At 39.3% G+C, this 24,276-nt stretch overlaps 1 protein-coding gene across 1 annotated transcript in view; it reads right to left on the bottom strand.

Moving 5' to 3' along the window:
- The window catches only part of LOC134529073 (Krueppel-like factor 4), a 155,029-nt gene that overhangs the window by 2,470 nt on the left and 128,283 nt on the right, over window positions 1-24,276 (bottom strand). The window lies entirely within an intron of this gene.

Genomic DNA, 24,276 nt, shown 5'->3' with positions numbered 1-24,276 from the left:
ACAGGTCAACATGTCACTCAAGCAAATAGTTGGACAACCAGTGTGTTTTGCCATGTCAATTCTATTGAAATACGAACACCATCATTACAACATAGGCATTGAAGTGTAAATGTAGGCTAGCACAATGTAAAACAAACTTAGTTTATATGTACAACAGTGACCATATTTTTAGACACATGAACTTGTGGTTTATATAAATTTTGTTCCCCAAAATAACAATACGCCATTATGCAAACACGTATTAATCTTTTAAATGTGTTTCAAACTATGGCAATTGTTGCACTTATAAATATTGGTAATAAGATAATTAGTTCAAAATTTAAAAAAATCTATATTTTTAATCATTTTGTCAACTTATTGGTCAGTTTTCTCTACAGACACGGGTTTTAAGATTTTCAAAAGTCCATTGCCAAAATTTACACGATCACATCTACATCCATCAATTTACAAATAAGTAAATATTAGGTCTTCAGACGGTGGAAGATTCAAAGTATGGTGTTTTGCTATTACATTTAACTTTTACAACTGGCATCTGCCAAATTTACTTTCACCAAAGGAGTTAGTAAACTAACTCCTTTAGTTCTTTGAAATAAGTTACTATTTTCCATGTAGACGAATAACTCAGATATTTCTGCAAATATTTGTTATAAATAATTAAAACATTGTGTTATAAGACCAGACCTTGATGTTTTCAATCCATTGCCATCATAATTTATTCATAGGACATAAGTCACTGGTTGTTTAAATAACTGAATTCTAGATACAACCTGGAGACAGTTTAAAGAATAAAGTATTATGGCGAGCATGTTCTACATTGGACATTAGATTGTGCTCAGATTGTTTCACGATGCACCACCACCTAGTAGCACTAAGTATGTTTTGCAAACCCTTTTTAAATATAAGATGCCTCGATGCCTTTAGTACACTTCGGAACTTACTGTAATTTCTGCTGTGGCCTAGGCTAGAGGGGGGACGTGTGTTTAAGCAATAGCTGCTGTTTTATGAATATTTGAAAATTATGATGAAATGAAAATATTAATAAAGCTATCCTGCGCAATATTTTAAGGTATCAACTGAATTCACTAATATACCCATTACGAAACAGAAATTATAAATGCGTTGAAGTTTTACAAAATACTTATAAAAATATCTTAATTTTCAAACTATGGCACTGTAGTTTTGCTGTATGTCATGTGTTCGTTTTTGTTTTACATTATGTTTATATGATTTTGCTTAGTTTGTTCTTTTTATGGTAATCATGCTACCTGAACATTTTATTTCCTTAATATTTCTAACTTTGTAATTTTTAATTACAGTATGTTTGTATCGGATAGTAATATAACGTTTCAATGTGTTTTAGAAACGTTTTAAAGAAACGTAAATGTAACACCCAAATATGTTTGTATGTTTTAAATTATAATAAATATGATACTATTTACATCAAGACTTTAAACAAATAAACTAAAGAAAAATTGTTTCTTATAAACTGTTGATAATCTTTTGGGACTTCATAAATATATTTATTTTCATAATTGGTATTTTAAATAAGAAACTAGTATGGCACTAAATTGCAGAATGGTGTTGAGACTTAATTTTTACTTATGGTTGCCATATTTGTTACCCATTCATCTATGGGTGTCTTCGTTTGTCATGGAAATGGGGTGTAACTTTCTTTCAACCACGTCGGCCATGATGTAATGATCACATTTACCTCATTTATTTTATCCAACGGCTTTTAAGACATAATTATTTTTTCTGCCTCCTATTTGGTGAGTAATTGCCATAATTGCCCGAATATAACTGATCGTTTTGGCTCGGTGCAGATTTCGATGAGACTTAGGATACAAGTAGTTCAATCAAACGGTAAAATTGTCAAACCTATCAAAAAATGATGCCTCACGCGAAATTTACGAACAATTTTCTGTTAACTGAAAAAATTCAATACTTTGGTCGTACCCTTTTTTCACACGGTTTTATTCAGAAATCAATAGCATCAATGGTTTAATTTTCAAACAGAATATTTATAGTTGACTGAAAACCAAGCACAAATATGAATGTTTTCATAGTTTTAAAGATATATATTTAGCATCACTGCAATAAAAATAATCTCTAGTTCAAGGATATTACTTTATAGTTGTGCAAAAAAAATGATCGTCACCATATTTACAATAGTATTCAAGTGATTATATGATAAAGACCATGATGCTTTCCGCACTATAAATGGGACCATAGACTAAAAAAATATGAATATAGACCACTCACCCAAGCTGCGCAGTAGAAATGTTTTTAGTCCGTAATTGAAAGGGGTATCTGCCAATAGAACTTTCGAGATTGCGTGTGATGGGGGAAGCGGCTGGTACACTGTTGAGGTTATGTAATCTCGCGTACCGCTTTGTTTCACCAGATTTCCTTGCAGTTAGTGTTTAATGCTTCCTAACTGGTGAATTTCTGCATCTAATTACCTACGACTTGAATGGAGTTCAAGCAGAATTTCGTTTCGGGTCGTTGGGTCAAGAATTTGGGGGGGGGGGGGGAGAGAGGAGAAGAACCACTTTCCCGCTGTTTGTTTTCAATTTCTTTCCTTTAGTTGGTGGCAGAGATAGATTTTTTTAGGATTTCGGGCAGGAGAAGGGGGGGGGGTCATAACACCCAATACCCCTTCCCCATCCTTGCAGCTTTGCTACTTGATGTTTAAGGCCATGCATATTTCGCAAAAAGATTCCGAGACTAGCTGAAAGTTAAAACACTGTAGCATCGTCTGTGTTTCGTGATTGGGCGAGTTTCTTTCAGGTTCATGACGATTGTTAAAACACCAATCACAGTAATTCATTGCGGAACCATCAAATGCGTCCTGAGTGGCTCAGCCAAATAAGGCAACTTCTTTTTAGCAGACGGCCGCCAATCACAAGGAAGAAACCGCTGGTGCGCGTATACCTTGTTGCAGTCTAGTAGGCGTTCAGATTTATCCGCGAAAAATGCCTGCCCCTATTGATGTTGAATGATTTTAGCAAATCGAGAAGCACAGTTTCTGATTTTGACAGTTTGGTTGGCGAGTCGTGAGCCATCACGGAGAAGGCAATACGGCTGGGAGCTGCAGACCACTCTGAAACATGTGACTGTCGCGAGTTGGTGCCGGAACTCGAGAAGCCTAAGATGTCCATCAAGTTCTGTCCCTGCCCGAACACGCCCGAATATTCACATTCATCCAACCTCGGGATTTGTTTTATTTTTGCGCAGGAAAAATGAATTAAAATATTAAAAGTGGTCGGTTAGGTTAGCTACATTAAAACACTTTAAAACACTATGGACGGTTAGTTGGGTTAGTATAGCTACATTAAAATAAACAGAGAAATATAAATTAATATAAATAAAGCCGAGGTTGGCCGAAGGTGAATATTCGGGCGTGTTCGGGCAGGGACAGAACTTGATGGACATCTTAGGCTTCTCGCCGGAACACGGCCTCCCCGCACAGAAACAAAAGAGCGCGACCACAGCGCGCCGCGCGGCGGACACCCACACTGCCGCCACTTCCGGCTCGCGGAAGGTGAACCAGTTGGCAGCCGTGGGGGCAAGTCAGTCAGCGCCGTGGAACAAGGAGAGAGACACAGAACACCACGTGTTGTTGAACAACGACTGTTGCATTGGTTTGTAACCAACACTTCAACAATTCGTTCAATTAGTAGTAATTAAAATTCACCGGAAAGGAAATAGCAAACACTAATTGCATTGAAACTTGGAAGAACAAAGTGATTACATAAGGATTACATAACCTCAACAACGTACCAGCTACGCCCGCCATGACACCCACTCTTGACAGTCCTACTCATAGAACAAGGAGGGGTATGTAGAAGTGCGACTCTCACAGCGGAAAGTTAAACCATGTTTCGCGCGACATGTGAGCTCGGGATAGAAGTTAAAAACCAAAGTTTTAGGTTAATAATGTTAATTTATCTACTTGATGAGTAATTGCTAGAGACCTGTAAAATTCGCGATTTCAAATCCCTAAAGGATAAACTCCATGATCCTCTATGCACTCGTGCAAATTAAATCTTTTGATTAGTTACCGACTCGTAACACCTGTTGACTGGAATGATCGTGATTGGCTAATTCTTTTGTTAAAAATTTTTTCATTAGCCCAGAGTCCTTCAGATAAACTGTGGCCCAATCACTGAAGCAAAATAATGTCAAAAGTATTTGGACTCTATCCTATCGCGAAATGAAGCCGCAAATTTTACAGGTCTCTAGTAATTGCTTAGTAAAAGTGAATTCAACTGTGAGGAAAACACCTAAAGCTGTTATGTAATAAAAAAGGCATGTTCCATATAAATGAGTATGAGATACAAAAATGTCTGGTATGCCACACCCAAAATAAGTGTCTACCAAAATTAAGTGAATTAATTGTCACTCTGGTTTGTTTGCCTCATAATTAGAGACCCGTGAATTTCGCGGATTCGTTTCATGTTATGATAAAATTCAAATAATTATACCTTAGTGATGCTTCTGTCATTGGTTCTCTGTTAATCTGGAGGACTGAGGGCCAATTAGAGACCCTCACTCAATACAAGTGTCGAATCACAGGCCACCCAGTCGAGACGACTCACAAGTCAACAGCCAATGAACAGTTGGCATTTTCCCGAGTGTGTAGAGGATATTGGAGTCTATCCCGGAGGTCATTGAATCCGCGAAATTCAGGGGTCTCTACTCATAATAGTTTACACACTACTTCTCACAATCAATGTAGCTATGTTAGCAATATATAGGGACCGGAAAAATTCGCGGATTCAATGACCTCTAGGATAGCCTCCATTATCCTCTACATTTCTCAAGTAAACACGCGTGTTCATTGGGTACTAAATTTAGAGGCGTCTGCACTGGGTAGCTTGTGATTCGACGCTTCTTTGGTCGATAGTCTGTCATTGGCCCAGAGAGCTCCAGTTAAACTGCGAGCCAATAGCAGAACCAGCAGAATTGTACACATGTTTGAATTTCAGCCTATCACGAAATGAATTCGAGAATTTTTCCGGTCTCAAGCAATATACCTATTATGAATGCTACTATCTAGAGGTTGGGCCAGTCCCAGCAGCTCGAGTTACTCCCCCATGGTGGTTGTTGTTCGCGCCGCGCGGTTTGTACCGCGACCTTACGTCGAGGAACCTAACATTCATGGGAAGCCTTCTTTTCACAGACGAGAGAGCCAAACGCCCGATCGTGCATCTTCAGGTTTTTTTTTAGCTACATTATAAATACTTTAAAACATTGTGGACGGTTAATTTAGTTAGGATAGCTACATTAAAGATACTGTGAAATCATTTAAACGGTTTCCTAGCCCTGGATAGCTACATATTAAAAAAATATTTGCTAAGGAACCATAAAATGATTTTACAGTGTTTTGACGTGACAATGTCTAATAAATCGATGAACGCCGGCTGCACGCACGAAAAAGGATGACTCATTGTCCCGTTACACACAATGTCCCGTTACGCTGTGTCCCGTTACGCTGTGTCCCGTTACGCTCATTGTACGCTTGCGCCGCATCTATCTCTCTTCCACTCGATTGGAACAACCATCGATTTGACATTTTCGAGGCACGTTAAACTTGAAACACTCCCATTCGTTTCCTACTTTTCCTATCATCGTCCTATCCTTAACAGAATAACACAGATTGGAAGAAGTTAAATAGCAAACATGTATAAAAGTTATAGTTAAAATAATCTCTTCGTAAAAGTAATAAACATATTAGAATTAATGAGTGCAAATAAAAGTAAATTTATCAATTAAATTGTAGATTTCATTTCACTCCTTTTTATCCATACAAAATAGTGATAATTCGATAAAAATGATTCAATTTTATTTATAAAAGTATGCAATCATTTCATCAATGTTTTTTTATGACGTTGTCACGTTAAACTATCGTCCGTAAACCGACGTCGAACGTCCAACGTTCAGGGACTTCGACATTCATCCAATGGGGAGGGTCTCCATAAAATTTTACTGGTTCACCCTCTACTAAAAGGGGAAAGAGACATTCTTTTGCGCTGCAAGCAAGAAAACAACATAATTGTACTTGCGCATGCTCACATCTAAAACAGTTTGAAAAATATCTTTAATTGTGACCTTGAACCCAAACTCTACAACTCTCACAGTCGATACTATACAATTTTACAACTGGGACATTCTTTTATGGACATACGGTACTGTCTGATCAGTAGAGATTGGAAAAATTCTCGGATTCATTCGGTGATATGCTAGAATTCAAATACATATAATGATTTTGCTATTGGCTCACTGTTCATCTGGACGAAACTCAACCAGTTATAAACCCTCAACCAAAGAAGGAACGAATCACGGACAAACCAGCTGAGACGACTTAAAAGTCGGCAGCCAATGAACTTGCGTTATTTGCAGTCTATCCTGAAGGCCATCGAAAACGCGAATTTTGCAGGTCTCTAACCATAACTAGAGACCCGGAAAATTCGCGGGTTCATTTCGTGTTATGCTAAAATTCAAATAATTATACCTTAGTGCTGCTTCTGTCATTGGTTCTCTGTTAATCTGGAGGACTGAGGGCCAATTAGAGACCCTCACTCATAGAAATGTCGAATCACAGGCCACCCAGTCGAGACGACTCACAAGTCAACAGCCAATGAACAGTTGGCATTTGCCCGAGTGTGTAGAGGATATTGGAGTCTATCCTGGAGGTCATTGAATCCGCGAAATTCACGGGTGTCTAACCATAACCATAACTATAGACCTGCAAAATTCGCGGATTCATACGGTGATAGGCTAGAAATCAAACACATATACCTCTTAGATAATTTTGCTATTGGCTTACTGTTCATCTGGACGAATCTCAACCAGTTAAATACCCTTAACCAAAGAAGGAACAAATCACGGACAAACCAGCTGAGACGACTTACAAGTCGGCAGCCAATGAACTTGCGTTATTTGCAGTCTATCCTGAAGGCCATCGAAAACGCGAATTTTGCAGGTCTCTAACCATAACTAGAGACCCGGAAAATTCGCGGGTTCATTTCGTGTTATGCTAAAATGCAAATAATTATACCTCAGTGCTGCTTCTGTCATTGGTTCACTGTTAATCTGGAGGACTGAGGGCCAATTAGAGACCTTCACTCATAGAAGTGTATAATCACAGGCCACCCAGTCGAGACGACTCACAAGTCAACAGCCAATGAACAGTTGACATTTGCCCGAGTGTGTGGAGGATATTGGAGTCTATCCTGGAGGTCATTGAACCCGCGAATTTTCCGGGTCTCTAACCATAACCAATATGAATTCTAATATAAATAATAATAAAAGCTAATTTGTGCAGTCTTCATGTTTAAAATAATAACTGACCGATTATTTTATTGCTGCTTATTTACTACACGTCTTGCAGACCTTACTACAACCTTAACGTTTGTTTACACTTCAAATATTAGGGAATGTTGGTATACTTTAATATGTTGGACAGACGCAATTTCTGGTTAACACTGGTTGTCCTGAAGTGTTTTATATGCAGTTGCGTATGTCCAAAACATTTTATATAAAATAAATTTGAAATGGTGTTAATTTTTTTTGTGTTCCGTGTGTTTTAATTAACATAATTAAGTTTTGGTGTAAAGGTTCGGAAATGCACAAAATATTTTTTTTTATCACGCACGATTACGCATTACCGATAATTTAAATTTATTTTCATAGGAACGTTCCAGCTTTTAAGCCTGATAATGAACATTGTAATGTGTCATACTAATTTTTAAATACATTTGAGTTCTATATCCAACTTATATTTTATCTTCGTAAATTATTTTTACAGCCTTGATGTATTATAAGAACATATTGTTACGATTTCCTTGCGGGTTCGTAAGGATAGCCCAATTAATAGATTTTATTCCACACACAGTTTTATTTATTACCACTACTTGTCACTTACAATTAATCTTCTAAGATAGCAGATAATTAATTACATGTAAAGAAATGTCAATTCCCCAGTCACTCGTTTCACACACCTCGCTGGGCCGCACTTCCGGCGCAACTCTCGCCGCAGCACCCCTCGTGGGTCTCCGCCGCGGGACTCCGTCGCCGCACTCCGCCGCCGCCGTCACACCCTTCGCCGAGATCCCACTCGACGACTCGCTCGCAACTTCACTCGGGACTCCGCCGCGCCCGCGACTCTATCGCCCGGAAACTCCCGACTCCACTGATCTCACTCACTCCCTGCCCTGGAACCTTCGTCCAAGGACTTCGCCACTCTGCCGCACCCGCGGCACTATCGCCCGGAAACTCCGCCGCGGGAGAACTCCCCACTCCGACTCTCTCTCTGACTGACTCGAAGGTCGGCCCAACCTCCTTAAATAGCCCTTGGGTTCCCATCCAGAACAATCGGGCATGTCTCCGAGATATCGCGCGACCTTCGCCGTCGAAATGCCCAGAAACGCATCGTGAGTCCTCGAAGGACGCGGTGGCTGCTCTAAGAACGCCGATAAAGGCGTCTGAGTCATTTTATTCCGCAGTGCGGCCTCTTTTAAGTAACCCGATCTGAGGCAGGTGCGCGCTGCGACGGTCAGGATGTAGCGAGATAGTATGGCACGAGATACCAGGGAGAGGATGCGGGTGGAAGGGGGCGCAGACAGGCCGAACGAGTGCGGCGATGCCATGCACTGCAGCCAAGCGCGATCGTAACAATATAATGAAATTCGTACTCTGGTTATCAAATGTCCCGCATTAGGAGATAATCACTTCGGTGTGTGCTATTTCTGCATAATAGGTAGAGACCCGGAAAATTTGCGGGTTCAATGACCTCCAGGATAGACTCCAATATCCTCTGCACACTCCGGCAAATGCCAACTGTTTATTGGCTGCTGACTTGTGAGTCGTCTCGACTGAGTGTCTGTGATTCGACACTTCTATGAGTGAGGGTCTCTAATTGGCCCTCAGTCCTCCAGATTAACAGTTAACCAATGACAGAAGCAGCACCAAGGTATAATTATTTGAATTTTAGCATAACACGAAATGAACCCGCCAATTTTTCGGGTCTCTAATAATAGGCTACAACAAACTGTTAAAAAAATTTTAACTTTATGTTACGAAGATCGCTGGTTACAAACTATCCAGGGATCTTCATTAATTTACGGTTATCTTCTTTAGTTAACGGTTAATTATTTCAATCGGATTAAGCACGAATCCACAAGAATAATCTCGGTGTACCAACAAAAACATTCATAAACTCTTAAGTCCACAGCAAGAACTACCTTCTTCCTTACACCTGCATGGTTAACCTGTTTACAACAGAGCACGTAACTCCTAATTTGGAATACGCCGCAGCTTTTACGAAGATTCGACTATCTGAAAGTCCGTAAATTTACCGTATTTTCTTTACCTATTTGTAGGTACCGGAAAAATTCGCGGTTTCGATGGACTTCAGGATAGACTGCACATTCCCCTGTACACTCGGGCAAATAACGCAAGTTCATTGGCTGCTGACTTGTAAGTCGTCTCAGCTGGTTTGTCCGTGATTCGTTCCTTCTTTGGTTGAGGGTTTATAACTGGTTGAGATTCGTCCAGATGGAACAGTGAGCCAATAGCAAAATCATTATAAAGGTATATGTATTTGTTTTCTAGCCTATCGCCGAATGAATCTGCAAATTTTTCCAGTCTCTACCTATTTGTAATACGCGCACTCCTGCGAATGTGTTGTTTTTTGGACATCCGTGAAGAAGCGCTAAAGGCGACCCCTGCATGATCATCAACTGCGCAGTAGCCCTTAAGCACGAGGCAGTGAGGGTCACGCAGTCTTCTCGTCTAACCGTGTGCACCAGATACTTTAGGCGGGTGCCTCGTGGTTCATTTGTTGGTTGGTTTGAAACAAAGTTCAATGTGGTTTCGTAGATATTCAGCTGAAAGGTTTGAAGATGCAGCAGTGTTAACATACCCATACTGGCTTTGTTGGGAAGGGAGGGGGGGGGGGGGGCCTTAGAATAAATAATTATCAAGCGGCAGTTGTCTTGAAAGTACGCATACTTCGTAACCTAAAGTTTAATTTTTTTTTGTTTTACTTTTCGTGTGAAAACGGATTGTGAGTAGGCCTACGTTCATGATTTTCTGTACATTACTGAACTGCATAGATTTCACAGTTCAAATTTACGTCAGGTATGTGACCTAGTAAATAGTGTTCAGAAGTTAGAAATAAATAAATTCATACCTGAGAATCGTTTAAGATTGTATAGTATCTCCAAAATTGTAGGGGAAGTGTTTAAAAAATTTAATAAAATGACTGGAGGTATATTAAAAATACGATTGTAAAATATTAATTCAATCATTTTTAAAAATAAATAAATAAATACTGAGTATTCAATATTAATATGAACATGTGTATAAAATTAAATATTTAATTTAGTAAAATAATAGAGATAAATATGAATTAATTATGAAAATATATAAATATGATGATTTTTTATCCTAACTTATTAATTTTATAGTCTATTAAATAACAACGTAATAATTTATAATTTATAATGCAAATAAATTATAGATACAGGAACATAACCTCACAAACATTCCCATGAAAACTGCAAGGAGACTACTAAACCTTCCATAAATACATCCTGCCAGTGACAATGGAAGCTTACAAGTAACCTTACATTGTTATACATAGAGGAACATAACCTCACTTATATGAATATACTTGTAAATACACTTGAAAAAGTTTATAACCACAATTTATATCACTAATATTCAAAATAAATTTAAAAATTTTAATTATATAAACCAGTCCTCAATATAAATTATTAAAGTATATTGTTTAAAAGAACACACACATATATATTATTTGTATGTAGACTTTTTCATCCTGTCAATTTTTGTCGCATGCGGCGCGTGAATTGTAAAAATTCATTGCAATATTTTTTTTCATAACGCGCCTAAGGAAGTAAACGTAACCTCGTGTTACTGTTGAAAATACACTTTAAAGGGTTTACAAACACAACTTCTACCACTAATACTCTCAATAAAAAAATGTTTTTAGTGATATGGACCAGTATTCAATATAATCACTAAAGTATAATTTTTATTTGTATTTCGTTGCATCGTGCACGCGCATCGTAAAAATTCACTCTCATCATATTTTCATACCGCATCTAAAAAATTATAACTTAAAAAAAATCAACATTTACATATTTTTATCATACAATAATTGTGCAGCTGTATAATTGGCAGTAAACAGGAAAACCTAGAAAATATACAGAGCAACACACAACTGCTACGAATGTATCTCAGGCCTCAATCAATAAAACACTGGTCTGCAATCACACAACTGATTCGTCAGCAAGCTTAAAGGTCACTTGTTCACAGTCTCAAACATGAATCTGACGTAATGCAGGACGATTTATTGCCCTGTATTTTGCCTTTTTACTTTGCCGAGTCGTTAGGCGGGTGGAATAAGAAGCCTTAGCTTGTACCAAGAATATTAATTATTTCACTATCCATGCCCGATCCAGATGTTACTTCACGAATATGTTGCTTCTAATAGCTAAGATCAAAAGTGTACTATGCAACTCACATACATCACAAGTACGGAGTTTAATTCCAATAATTTTCCAACCCATAATTCCAGCACTTTCTATTCACCTAAGAACAATTAGATTTTATGACGGTCATAAAATTTGCTAAAAAAATGAATGAAATTAAACGTACCTTGTACTTACTTATTGGTAGCAACTAAAACAAAACTGCTCAGATTTTCTCTACGTCTAAATGTGCGCATTGAAACCAAAATATTACAATAATTTATCAACTCAGAAGAAATTTAAAAAAACTCGAAACTCGATACGTTTGTACTTTACGAATGTTTAACGGCAGGATATTTTACTTATCACAAATAAGAGTAGACCCACAATGCAGTAATATTAACAAAAGCTTATCACCTTCTTCAATATAAAGGCAATGTTTAACTTAATAGTAGTGGAGTCATAATAACGTAGTCTCTTCTCATACCAAATATTTTTATTTAATTCGCAACGGATTTTGAAGTAAGTTTGCACAGTACAAACTGCTTCTGAAAGAATGCAAAAACCTTTTCAAAATGACTTCCAGAATTTTTTTTTTTTTTCATAAAATTACTCATATTTATTGCACACAGTTGCACAGATATATTCATATAAGCGGTTTAGATCATACCCAATCAGTCGCCATTGGTGAAAGAGTTTTTTTTTCCACTACATAACTGATACTAAAAATAATGTGTATCTCATGGGTAGCAGCACATCAGTCGCGTGGGCTAACACCTGACAACCTCCGACTGCGTAGGGAGGCGGTCGGAAAGTGTGTCAATGCGTGGCATGGTCGAAGCATATAGGCAGCAACATAGTAATAAATTACTTAGATTTAGGTATAGGCTGGCTGGAAGCCTGGCGGGAAACGACAAAATGTCGCCCCCGAAACAACCAGCGCCACCCAAACTAAAGCGGACAACAATGTCCAAGCTCCCGCCCCTTGCTTGGTAGTGTATTTCTACTCTGTCCAACTCTTCTTCCGGAACCATCCTTCTGTTTCCTGCAATCAACCTGATTGTCATTAATGCATGAAATTTTGCATCCCGCATGTAAGTGCCCAGGGTTTTCCCTGTGTCTATGCAGGTTTTACCTAGGCCCGGGCCCAACTTATCTAGTTTTTAGTATAGTATAGTCAGTGAGGGAAGTTAGTCATGGCGCCAATCGCTGCCATGGCTGGCCAATCCCCTCCTAGCACATGATGCATGCTCCCTCTCCAGCATGGCTTAAAACCTGCATGATTAGAGCGTATAGGCTTCGGCCTGAGACGCACTTAGAGGCTTTCCCTAACCCGGTCCCCTCCCAAACACACTTAGTTTTTGGTTAGGTTAGGAAAAAATTAAAAACAAATCACCTGATGAAACGATAAAGCATTTTAGGCGCGACCGATAGATACATACCGCAAATCGAAGTGACTTTAAATGAAGCTGTAAGTGGCGCAGTAACGTAAATAATTACTAGGGGAAATGGGAGTAAATATCCTCGAGTAACCTCCCTGTTCAAAACCGCTACAACAAAATACCCAACAATGTTAAAACCAAGGCTTGATCCCGCTGTGAACCAAAAAGCGGATTTGTTTCTGTGGGAGTCGAGTAATCTGAACCCTACAATCGCGTTAGTGGTATTCCTAACTTTCCTTCCGGTGACCCACGGCTTGATAACATATCCATGAAACAAGAGCACAATTCTTATTACACGTTATTTTAGTTAGCTGTCGAATTATTCCCATGCCGTAGTTTCTTTCTCGCCGGTGCCATGGAGAATGTTATCCAACTTAGAAATAGAAAAAAAATTGGTTGTCTGTAAAGTCGGTTTACGGACGATAGTTTAACGTGATGTCATAACAAAACATTGATGAAATGATTACATACTTTATTAATAAAATTTAATCTTTTATATTTTAATAATAAAAGAATAAATACTAGAAATTATACTACTAATCAGATTTTATAAATGCAAGAATAATTAACATTTATTGCCTAAATTGTTGTTGTAATAAGCAATGAAAACCACATTAACTTTTCACTTCACTTTATAAACAGTCGAGTGGAAGAGCGATAAACGCTGCGCAAGCGTACAATGAGCGTAATGGGACACAGCGTAACGGAACAATGTGGGTAACGGGACACTTGTTCGTGCGTGCAGCCGGCGTTCATCGATTTATTAGAAGTTTTCACGTCAAAATCTATTGGATGTAATTTTGTGAATGTAAAAAAAAAAAATAGGCAGTCATAGGGACTGCCGACAGAAGTGAAAACTAAAAAATTTGTTTTTAAATGTGTAATATGAATATGACATTATTTCTACGCGAAATGTACGTAAGAAAATAATTTTGGTATTATATCAGTACGATGTCAGCATGATATCATTTATCATTACATCATTATTTAGTCACAAAAGATGTCAGTGGTATGTCAAAATTACGTAAAAATTCATTACCTAGCTATGACTTAACCAGTGATGTCATACCTAGGTCATGTGTTCACTGGAAAATGCACAGTATACACAAATTAAACTTTTCACGTGGTCAATTTAATTTCACTTACTGCTACTACAGCATGTGGGTGACGCGAACTCAAAAATTTTACCCATCCAAAAAAGAGTCCAACACGCACATGATACAGTCGAGTGTATACAATGTATTAGTGTATATAAGCGTATACATGTACACAGGCCGCTGCGATTCGCCAGTCTGGCGCAACACGTCACTAGCATGTCGGTGACGCGAACCCATCAGTTTTGCCCCCTACCGAAAATCTCTCAACGCGGCTAAAGAAGTTTTCACTTCAAAAATATCCATCATTACTAGAGACCCGACAAATTCGCGGGTTCAATGACCTCCAGGACAGACTCCAATATCCTCTACACACTCGGGCAAATGCCAACTGTTCATTGGCTGTTGACTTGTGAGTCGTCTCGACTGGGTGGCCTGTGATTCGACACTTCTATGAGTGAGGGTCTCTAATTGGCCCTCAGTCCTGCAGATTAACAGTGAATCAATGACAGAAGCAGCACTAAGGTATAATTATTTGAATTTTAGCATAACACGAAATAAACCCGCGAATTTTTCGGATCTCTACCAATCACATGAAGTCAGTGCGAAATCAAACGCGTCCTGAGTGGCTCGGTAAAACAAGGCGACGACTTCTCTCGCAGACGGCCGCCAATCACAAAGAAGAAACCGCTGGTGCGGGTTTACATTGTTGAAGTCTAGTAGACTTTCAGGTTTTTTCGCGAAAAATGCATGGCCCTACGACATACCTCACGCCAGCTGCAGAGGTTGTCAGTGGTCCGGACGAGACTACCGAAACTTAACTGTAACGGTCCCTTCGGAATGGTGGACAGTAATAATTGACGTACCGAGACGTGGTCACGGGCGCTGTAGTTCCCAGCCCGGTTGCCCCTGATGGTTCACTCGCTCCTACATGTCCCAGACATGAGCCCGTGGTAGCGCGGCCTTGAGCTCCAAGGACTCGCGACCGTTAGACGCCTCGCTCGCGCGTCAGACTAGCTGTGCCGCGAGCGGCTCGCAGTTGTCTGCAGCGGTGTAGCAGCTTCGCTCCGGCGGCAAACGACAATCACGGTAAAATCATTTTTGACGTGACAACGTCTGATAAATCGATGAACGCCGGCTGCACCCACGAAATAGTATCCCGTTACGCACTCTGTCCCGTTACGATGTGTCCCGTTATGCTCATTGTACGCTTGCGCCGCATCTATCTCTCTTCCACTCGATTGTAACAACCATCGATTTGACTTTTTCGAGGAACATTAAACTTGAAACACTCCCATTCGTTTCCTTCTTTTCCTATCATCGTCCTATCCTTAACAGAATAACATAGATTGGAAGAAGTTGTATAGCAAACATGTATATACGTAGGGGCATGCAAATTTCGCGAAAAGATTTCGGGACTAGATGAAAGTTAAAACACTGTAGCATCGTCTGTGTTTCGTGATTGGGTGAGTTTCTCCCAGATACATTTCGATTGTAACAACACCAATCTCACTGATTCAGTGTGGAAGTAAACGCATCCTGAGTGGCTCCATCAAATAAGCAACGACTTTTCTCGCAGACGGCCGCCAATCACAAGGAAGAAACCACAGGTGCGGGTATACCTTGTTGCAGTCTAATAAGTGTTCAGATCTTTTCGCGAAAAAAACCTGCCCCTATACATACGTTATAGTTAGAGACCGGAAAAATTCGCGGTTTCATTTCGCGATAGGCTAGAATCCAAATGTCTTTAACTTTTGGCTGCTTCAGTGATTGGATTACAGGTTGTCTGAAGGACTCTGAGCCAATGAATAATCCTCAACGAAATCAGTATCGAATGAAAAGCATTTTTGTTAATAGGTGTCACGAGTCAGTAGCCAACGGGCAGATGTAATTTGCCCGAGTGCATAGAGGATCTTGGAGTCTATCCTGTAAGTCATTGAATTTGCGAATTTTTCCGGTCCCTAGTTATAGTTAAAATATTCTCTTCGTTAAAGAAATAAACATATTTGAATTAATGAGTGCCAATAAAAGTAAATTTATCAATTAAACTGTAGATTTCATTTCACTCCTTTGTAGCCATACAAAATAGAGATAAATCAATTAAAATGATTCAATTTCATTCATAAAAGTATGCAATCATTTCATCAATGTTTTGTTATGACGTTACGTTAAACTATCGTCCGTAAATCGACTTTACAGACAGCCAATTTTTTTTTTTTTTTTAACGTTTTGACAAAAGACTCAACAGGCTGTGTTCCGTTCCATGTCATTATTTTATCTCTACTTTTGACATGGTTAAACTTGTTGACTTGTTTAATGGCCGAACTTAAAAAATAAATAATATATTGTTCGCACTGTTTGCATAGTTAGGTGGCGGGGTTGAAAGTCTAACAGTTATGTGCAGTATGGATAAGAGGAATCAAATAATATTAATAACTGAATTTTTTTGGGTTTAAAGGCAATGCTAGTGGCCACACGCGTGGTATGGTTTCCATTATTTCATAAAAAAATAAGTATTTAATTTTATTTTGCCTTTAAAAATCATAAAAATTCTGATTGTTATAAAAGGCTAGGAAAAATTAAATATATTTTTTTTCTGAAAGAAGTCCAACCAATTACAGTAAAATTTTCTTGAAGCCTATAAAGTTCCAGTTTATTTTTATTTCATTTCATTCTTTTTAAACACACTACACCAAAACGTTAATAATTCAAATTTGGCAGATAATTATGCATAAAATATGCTCGATATATATACTTTTTCTTTTTGTAGAGGTTCAGCCACTCATTAAGATGGCAATTTTAACCCTGTGGACTGAAATATAAGATAATAACCTGGAACGGGACACTACCTAACGCACACTCACGTACAAAGGTTCTATTAGACGAATAAACACAGCACACTCGCTGTGATTCAGGGTCTTGGGATCTCGCCAGCATGAGTGGAAACCGGTAGTTGTGTCGGACCCGGTAAAAAAAAATACGTTTACAGCCTTACGTAAGTCTCTTTATAGAACATGCGCTGTTTATATACAGGCTGCCCATAAAATAATTTTACAGTTTCAATGGTTTATTACCACTGTTTAATTTACACTATTCAGATCAAATGATACTTCAAATTGAAGGTAAACTAATTTTTTTTTACAAATGTTCAATATGTGCACCTTTAGGTATAGGCTACGGTACACATCAAATCTAAAGTCAAATTCTACCCACACTTTGGTTAACACGTCTGGAGTAAATGAAGCAATAGCTAGGGACCAGAAAAATTCGCGGGTTCAATGACCTCTAGGATGAACTCCATAGTTCTACGTACACTCGGTCAAATGTCACCCACTCATTGGCTGCTATCTTGTGAGACGTCCCATCGTAGCAGCCTGTGATTCGATAAAGCTTTGGTCGGGTGTTTCTCATTGGCCCAGAGTCATCCAGGTGAGTTGTGAGCCAACAGCAGAGGCGGCACTGAGGTATAACTCTTTGTATTTTAGCCTTTCGCGAAATAAATTCGTGAATTTTTCCGGTCTCTAGCCAATAGCTAGGGGCAGGAATTTTTTGCGATAAAACCTGAACGTCTACTAGACTGCAAAAAGGTATACCCGCACCTGTGGTTTCTTCCTTGTGATTGGCGGCCGTCTGCGAGAGAAGTCGTTGCCTTGTTTTACCGAGCCACTCAGGACGCGTTTACTTCCGCACTGACTTGTTGTGATTGGTGTTGCAACAATTGACATGTACCTGAAAGAAACTAACCCAATCAAGGAACACAGACGGTGCTACATTGTTTTGTTTTTTTTTCAGCTGGTCTCGGAATCTTTTCGCGAAATATGCATGTCCCTACCAATAGCCGCCTGTGTACATGTATACACATATATACACTAATACATTGTATATACTCGACTGTATTATGTGCGTGTTGGACTCTTTTTTGTATGGGTAAAATCTTGTGAGTTCCCATCACCGACATGCTGTAGTAGCAGTAAGTGAAGTTAATTTGACCACGTGAATACATTACCTAGGTCTGAAAACACTGGTAAGTCATAGCTAGAGACCCGTGTAATTCGCGGGTTCAATGACCTCCAGGATAGACTCCAATATCCTCTACACACTCGGGCAAATGCCAACTGTTCATTGGCTGTTGACTTGTGAGTCGTCTCGACTGGGTGGCATGTGATTCGACACTTCTATGATTGACGGTCTCTAATTGGCCCTCAGTCCTGCAGATTATCAGTGAACCAATGACAGAAGCAACACTAAGGTATAATTATTTGAATTTTAGCATAACACGAAATGAACTCGCGAATTTCACGGGTCTCTAGTCATAGCTAGAGACCTGTAAAAGTCGCGATTTCAAATCCCTAAAGGATAGACTCCATGATCCTCTATGCACTCGTGCAAATTAAATCTGCTGATTGGTTACCGACTCGTAACACCTGTTGACTGGAATGATCGTGATTCGCTAATTCTTCTGTTAAAGATTTTTTCATTAGCTCAGAGTCCTTCCGATAAACTGTGGCCCAATCACTGAAGCAAAATAATGTCAAAAGTATTTGGACTCTATCCTATCGCGAAATGAAGCCGCGAATTTTACAGGTCTCTAGTCATAGCTAGGTGATGAATTTTTACTTAATATTGACATACCACTGACATCTGTTGTGACTAAAAAAGATGTAAGGATAAATGATATCATGCTGACATCGTACTGATGTAATACCAAAATTATTTTATGTCGTACATTTGACGCAGAAATGATGTCATATTACACATTTAAAAACAAAGTTTTAAGTTTTCAATTCTGTTGCCAGTCCCCATGACTGGCTATTTTTTTTTTCTTTCTCAAGTTTTCGAGCTGGCCCTTAGCCCTAGAAGTCTTATCACGAATCCAACAGGTTGTCATGATACTACATATGCTCAAAGCATGGCTTACTTTTAAATGACTTTAAACCTCGGTGATGTCTATTGGCTGCTGCAAAACGCAAATTCGGTTTTTAAGATTGAATTTTATGCGTGTAGTAATATTATCGCGACTTTTTTATTTTTTAGTTATACTTCTTTAGGCTTTTTATGAAAAAAATGATAAGTGAATTTTTTACAATGCGCGCACATCATGCAGCGAAATTTCCACAGGATGAAAAGAAAAAAAAGGCACATACAAATAAAAATTATATTTGTACTTTTAAATTCTATACTTTAGTGATTGATATTGAATACTGGTCCATATCTATTTTCAAATGTATATGTGTAAGTGAGGTTAGTTATGCTTCTTTTTTTTTGTTGTATGTGCCAAGGTAAACCACACGGCCATAAAGTAATACTTGCTGACGCGCATGCGAAAGTTACGTTGAAGCTAAGAAGTTTGAGCTATGTAAATACCGACCGTATTTATAACACCACTCTTGTCATTTTATTATTTTATTTCTATTAATTATTTGTATGCTAAATTAAGTTAGTTTTTTTTTTACTACGCCGAGTAAGTTTAAATCTTAACGCAAGTACATAAGCACACACACCTTTAACTTTCGTGTGAAGCCTCGTCTACAACGACTTCATCATAGACGAATCTGCTAACACTTTCGAAGACGGGCATCATTACAGAAACCTTAAACTTCAGTGTTCTTTAAGGTTTGCTTGAAGTTATTTCTGGAGACTGTTCTCAGGCCATTGCTAGAGACCCGGAAAATTCGCGGGTTCATTTCGTGTTATGCTAAAATTCAAATAATTATATCTTAGTGCTGCTTCTGTCATTGGTTCACTGTTAATCTGGAGGACTGAGGGCCAATTAAAGACCCTCACTCATAGAAGTGTCGAATCACAGGCCACCCAGTCGAGACGACTCACAAGTCAGCAGCCAATGAACAGTTGACATTTGCCCGAGTGTGTAGAGAATATTGGAGTCTATCCTGGAGGTCATTGAACCCGCGAATTTTCCGGGTCTCTAGCCATTGCTAGGGACCTGAAAAATTCGCGGTTTCGATTACCTTCAGGATAGTCTACACAGTCCTCTGTATATATACTCGGGCAAATGACGCCAGTTCGTTGGCTGCTGACTTGTGAGTCGTCTCAACTGGTTTGCCCGTGATTCGTTACTTCTTTGGTTGAGGGTTTCTCATTGGCCCAGAGTCGCCCAGACGAACAGTGAGCCAATAGCAAAAGCAGCTTAACGGTATATTTGTATGAATTTCAGACTATCGCGAAATGAATCTGCGAATTTTACCGGTCTCTAGCCCTTGCATGGGCGTGGCCAGACAGTTGAGCCATTCTCCACCCAGGAGAGTCAGCTTGGGATGCAGCTGGCAGACAAAATGGACCTTATGGTCAGCTGGTGGGTTTTCTTGGAGTACTCCCTCTGCCCCACAGCGGCAGGTCTACCACTGGCTACACTCCACCGAATCTTTGAACCGGTGTGATCCACCCGTTAGCTGGTTACATGTTCGGGAAGCCAGGCTTACTCTTATATGAAGTGGGTATGATTCATTGATAGGGGCAGGCATTTTTCGCGAAAAAACCTGAACGTCTACTAGAATGCAGCAAGGTGTACCCGCACCAGCGGTTTCTTCCTTGTGATTGGCGGCCGTCTGCGAGAGAAGTCGTCGCCTTGTTTCACCGAGCCACTCAGGACGCGTTTGATACCGCACTGACTTCATGTGATTGGTGTTGTGACAATCGACATGTACCTGAAATGAACACACCCAGTAACGGAACACAGACGGCGCTACAGTGTTTTGACTTTCAGCTAGTCTCGGAATCTTTTCGCGAAATATGCATGCCCCTATTCATTGATAGAAGCTACCGTGGAGATGGTACTGTAATTAAGTTTCTCCTGTGCATGTTAAATTATTTCTCTTCTGGCTTACGAGACCTGGGAGATTCGTGGGATAATTCGAAGTTAAGTTATAGTTCAAACACTTGCTGCTTTCTAAAATTGGTTCGCATTTTAATACGAGCAAAGTTTGAAGAGGTTGAATCACATTTAGTCCACTCAAGACTAAAATGGCTTTTCGTGAGGACAGAAGCCAATGAACATGACACTGAGGTTCGAGCATGTAAACATGTCAGCATCAAGCATAGCTGGAGGCATGCATTTTTCGCGATAAGTAGAGACCTGCAAAATTCGCGGATTCATTCGGTGATAGGCTAGAATTCAAACACATATACCTCTTAGATAATTTTGCTATTGGCTTACTGTTCATCTGGACGAATCTCTACCAGTTATAAACCCTCAACTAAAGAAGGATCGAATCACAGACAAAACAGCTGAGACGACTTACAAGTCGGTAGCCAATGAACTTGCGTTATTTGCCCGAGTGTACAGGGGTATGTGCAGTCTATCCTGAAGGCCATCGAAACCGCGAATTTTGCAGGTCTCTAACGATAAGATTTCGAGACTAGCTGAGTTGTTAAACATTGTTGCGTTGTCTGTGTTTCGTGATTGGTTGAGTTTCTCTCGAAAAAATGTCTACCGTTGGCACACGCAAACCCGTCTTGAATGAACCGATCAAATGGGACCGCCAATCCAAAAAAGAAAAGGCTGGCACGGGCATACATTAGCAGTCTAATGATCTTTCATATATTTTTGTGAAAAAATACCTGCCCCTACCAATAGCTATAGAAATATGAGGATATAAGTGTTTTAAGTACATACAACCTCTTACCAAATGAACACAAAAAATCATCATGTAATCTATGATCATTATCAACTCGCGTAAATAATAACGTCCATTGGGGACTCTTTATCGCTATTAATTTAGTTGCCTTCTTATAAGAGTGGTTCGCCAACATTACTAGACACTTGCAATTTTCGTGTTATTTTTCAGTATCATGCTATACTCCAAGCACATGCATTGGTAGATGTCTTATTTATTGGCTGCTGCTTAGTACCTCATCCTCAAGGAGTTGACGAAATAAACATGCTTAGAGACAGTTTAATTACGCGGAATAGTTTGACTGCTTGTCAGACGTTAACATGATGGGAACATGTGCGCAAAGTTTCTCCCTTGATTGGTTAGGCTTCGGAACAATGAAGATACATTAGCTGCACTGTTAAACGTCGGGGATCGGTTTGAAAATTGCTGAAATATGTTAAAGAAAAAGGAGCTACAGTGTTATGACAAATATCTTGACCCGAAAAACTTTTGGCGAAATTCAACAGTCTTTTCGAGTGATTCACCGACAATGTGTGATTACTGTACAGTAGTCTGCAGATATAGTAAGACGGATGTGGCAGGTTCATGCAGTAGTGTATCGATTGAAGTGGGTGTATCGGTTGCAGAGTGCTGCACTGCCAGCAACACTGGCTGCGTCAGGAGTGTTCTCAGTGGAGGGCAGTGTCGGATTGCAAGTGTCGGATGGCGGTATATTCTGGCTTGCAAGGCTAGAGCACTCAAAGGCCTGCCTGCTATGCTGGAGCGGCATCTGTACACACGACCCCGTTCTTCAAGTCAAGTGGTAGAGTAGTTCGAGATCACAGCGTAACGAAAACAGAAAAGCACATCGTCCAGGAGTTATGGACTCTTCGATATTAAAAGGAGTGTGTGTGTGTGTGTGTGTGTAGGGAAGGGGCCTTGTGGAGAATAAAAAAAAAATAGTGCGTGGAGTCCCTCCGCGCGGAAGAAGTGAAACTTCGTAATGTGGAAATGAAAATAGGAAGGGGTAGAAATTGATTTTTAGTGAAATCATATTGTATCAAATCAAACTAAAACAATAAATCACGAAATCATTCAACGATAAAAGCTGTTTATTTAATCAAGCGGACGGGTTCGCCCCATGGAGAAAATTGACGCGGCGAGACCTCGTGGACATAGAGAAATGACACACACTCACTATTTATGTGTCTATGAAACATTATTTTTTCTGCACTCTAAATTGTAATATACAAAAAGGGTATTGAAAATTGAAACAAATATGGCGACACTACAAACTGTCAGGATCTTTATTTTTATTATCTTTGAAAGATTTGTGCAATGAGAGTGCATGACTTGATGTAAGTTTTTGGACATACGCCATTGCTAGCAATGGCGTATGTCCAAAAACTTACATCAAGTCATCTTTATTTTTTTCTTACTCTCTACTTAGTTCCTTACTCTCGCTCTGTCTCTTTCTATTCCCCCTCCCCAGGAGCGTTAAACGTTTAACGCAACCTTGTTGGAAGTCGCATTAGAAGTTTCACTTCAATTATAAAGCAAAGATTGAACAACTGCAAAACCTCTTGGAGATTTTTCATCATAAAGGTTGTTTTACTATTTTTGACATACAAGGTGAACTTCCGTTACGTTCCTACCTACTTTATTGAATGGGATTCTACGTATCATAGTTTAGAAATAAAATTACTTGCCTCGATGAAATGTTTCCACTATACCACACTTGCATACTTGCACACTCGTGTACTTGCACGCATTCTCACACACTCACTCACATGTGCACTTGTAGTTAAAATTGCACACTTGTGGACGTGGTTCAAACATTTGTGTGCACTAGAAATTCACCATCCTTCCGTCTGCGAAGTTTCACTTTTTACGTCATGGAGGCCGCGTGCCCATATTTTATTTAACTATAAATTTAACCAAAAATAGTTCCACCCCCTCCCCTCTTGTGTGACCGGATCATCGGTTTTTGATACGCCCCATGTGATTCTGGGTGTGGAAAATATTTTGCTTATGAGCTGCTGAAATTCATAAGCTAATCATACTAGACGTTGAACAGAAAGCATTGACTGTGAATAGCTGAACAGCTCTCGAGTACATGAACGGAAATGATGGAGCGGATGAAGTCTGAGCTTGAAACTGAAGACGCGAAATACATAGTAGATATAGACTTATTCTGATTTTTATAGATTTACTTCCTTTGATATACATGCTATTATAATCATTAATAGTTGTGAGGATGAGGGATTTGTATAGTAAAACCAAAGCACCATATCTTATAGCAGGTGCTTTTGCTACTTTGGTATTGCTTGCATCTGGGACACTCGCTGTTGCCCCTTTATGTCGAGTTCTTGTCTTCAGTTGCAGCCTCTAATGTTGCTGCTAATTGAATACTAAAATGGTGAAATGGTAGGTTATCTGGGCATCTGCGCATCATTAGGGATCTCTAAGGATACTAGACTGACAGTGTGGTCGTTAGACCAAGGCCCTAGAAGTGATTATTTCGGTTCCCAGGATATGCGAGGGAATGTTTCAGATCATAAACTTATTTTTTTGTGGTTATTCCTTGTTAGAACTGCGGGTGGTGAGAGTAAAACATTCAGACCTC

This window comes from Bacillus rossius, chromosome 2 (assembly GCF_032445375.1).
Source record: "Bacillus rossius redtenbacheri isolate Brsri chromosome 2, Brsri_v3, whole genome shotgun sequence".
Taxonomy (NCBI): Eukaryota; Metazoa; Arthropoda; class Insecta; order Phasmatodea; family Bacillidae; genus Bacillus; species Bacillus rossius.
Note: the sequence above shows the minus strand (reverse complement) of the source record. Positions and strands in the feature narration are given on the sequence as shown.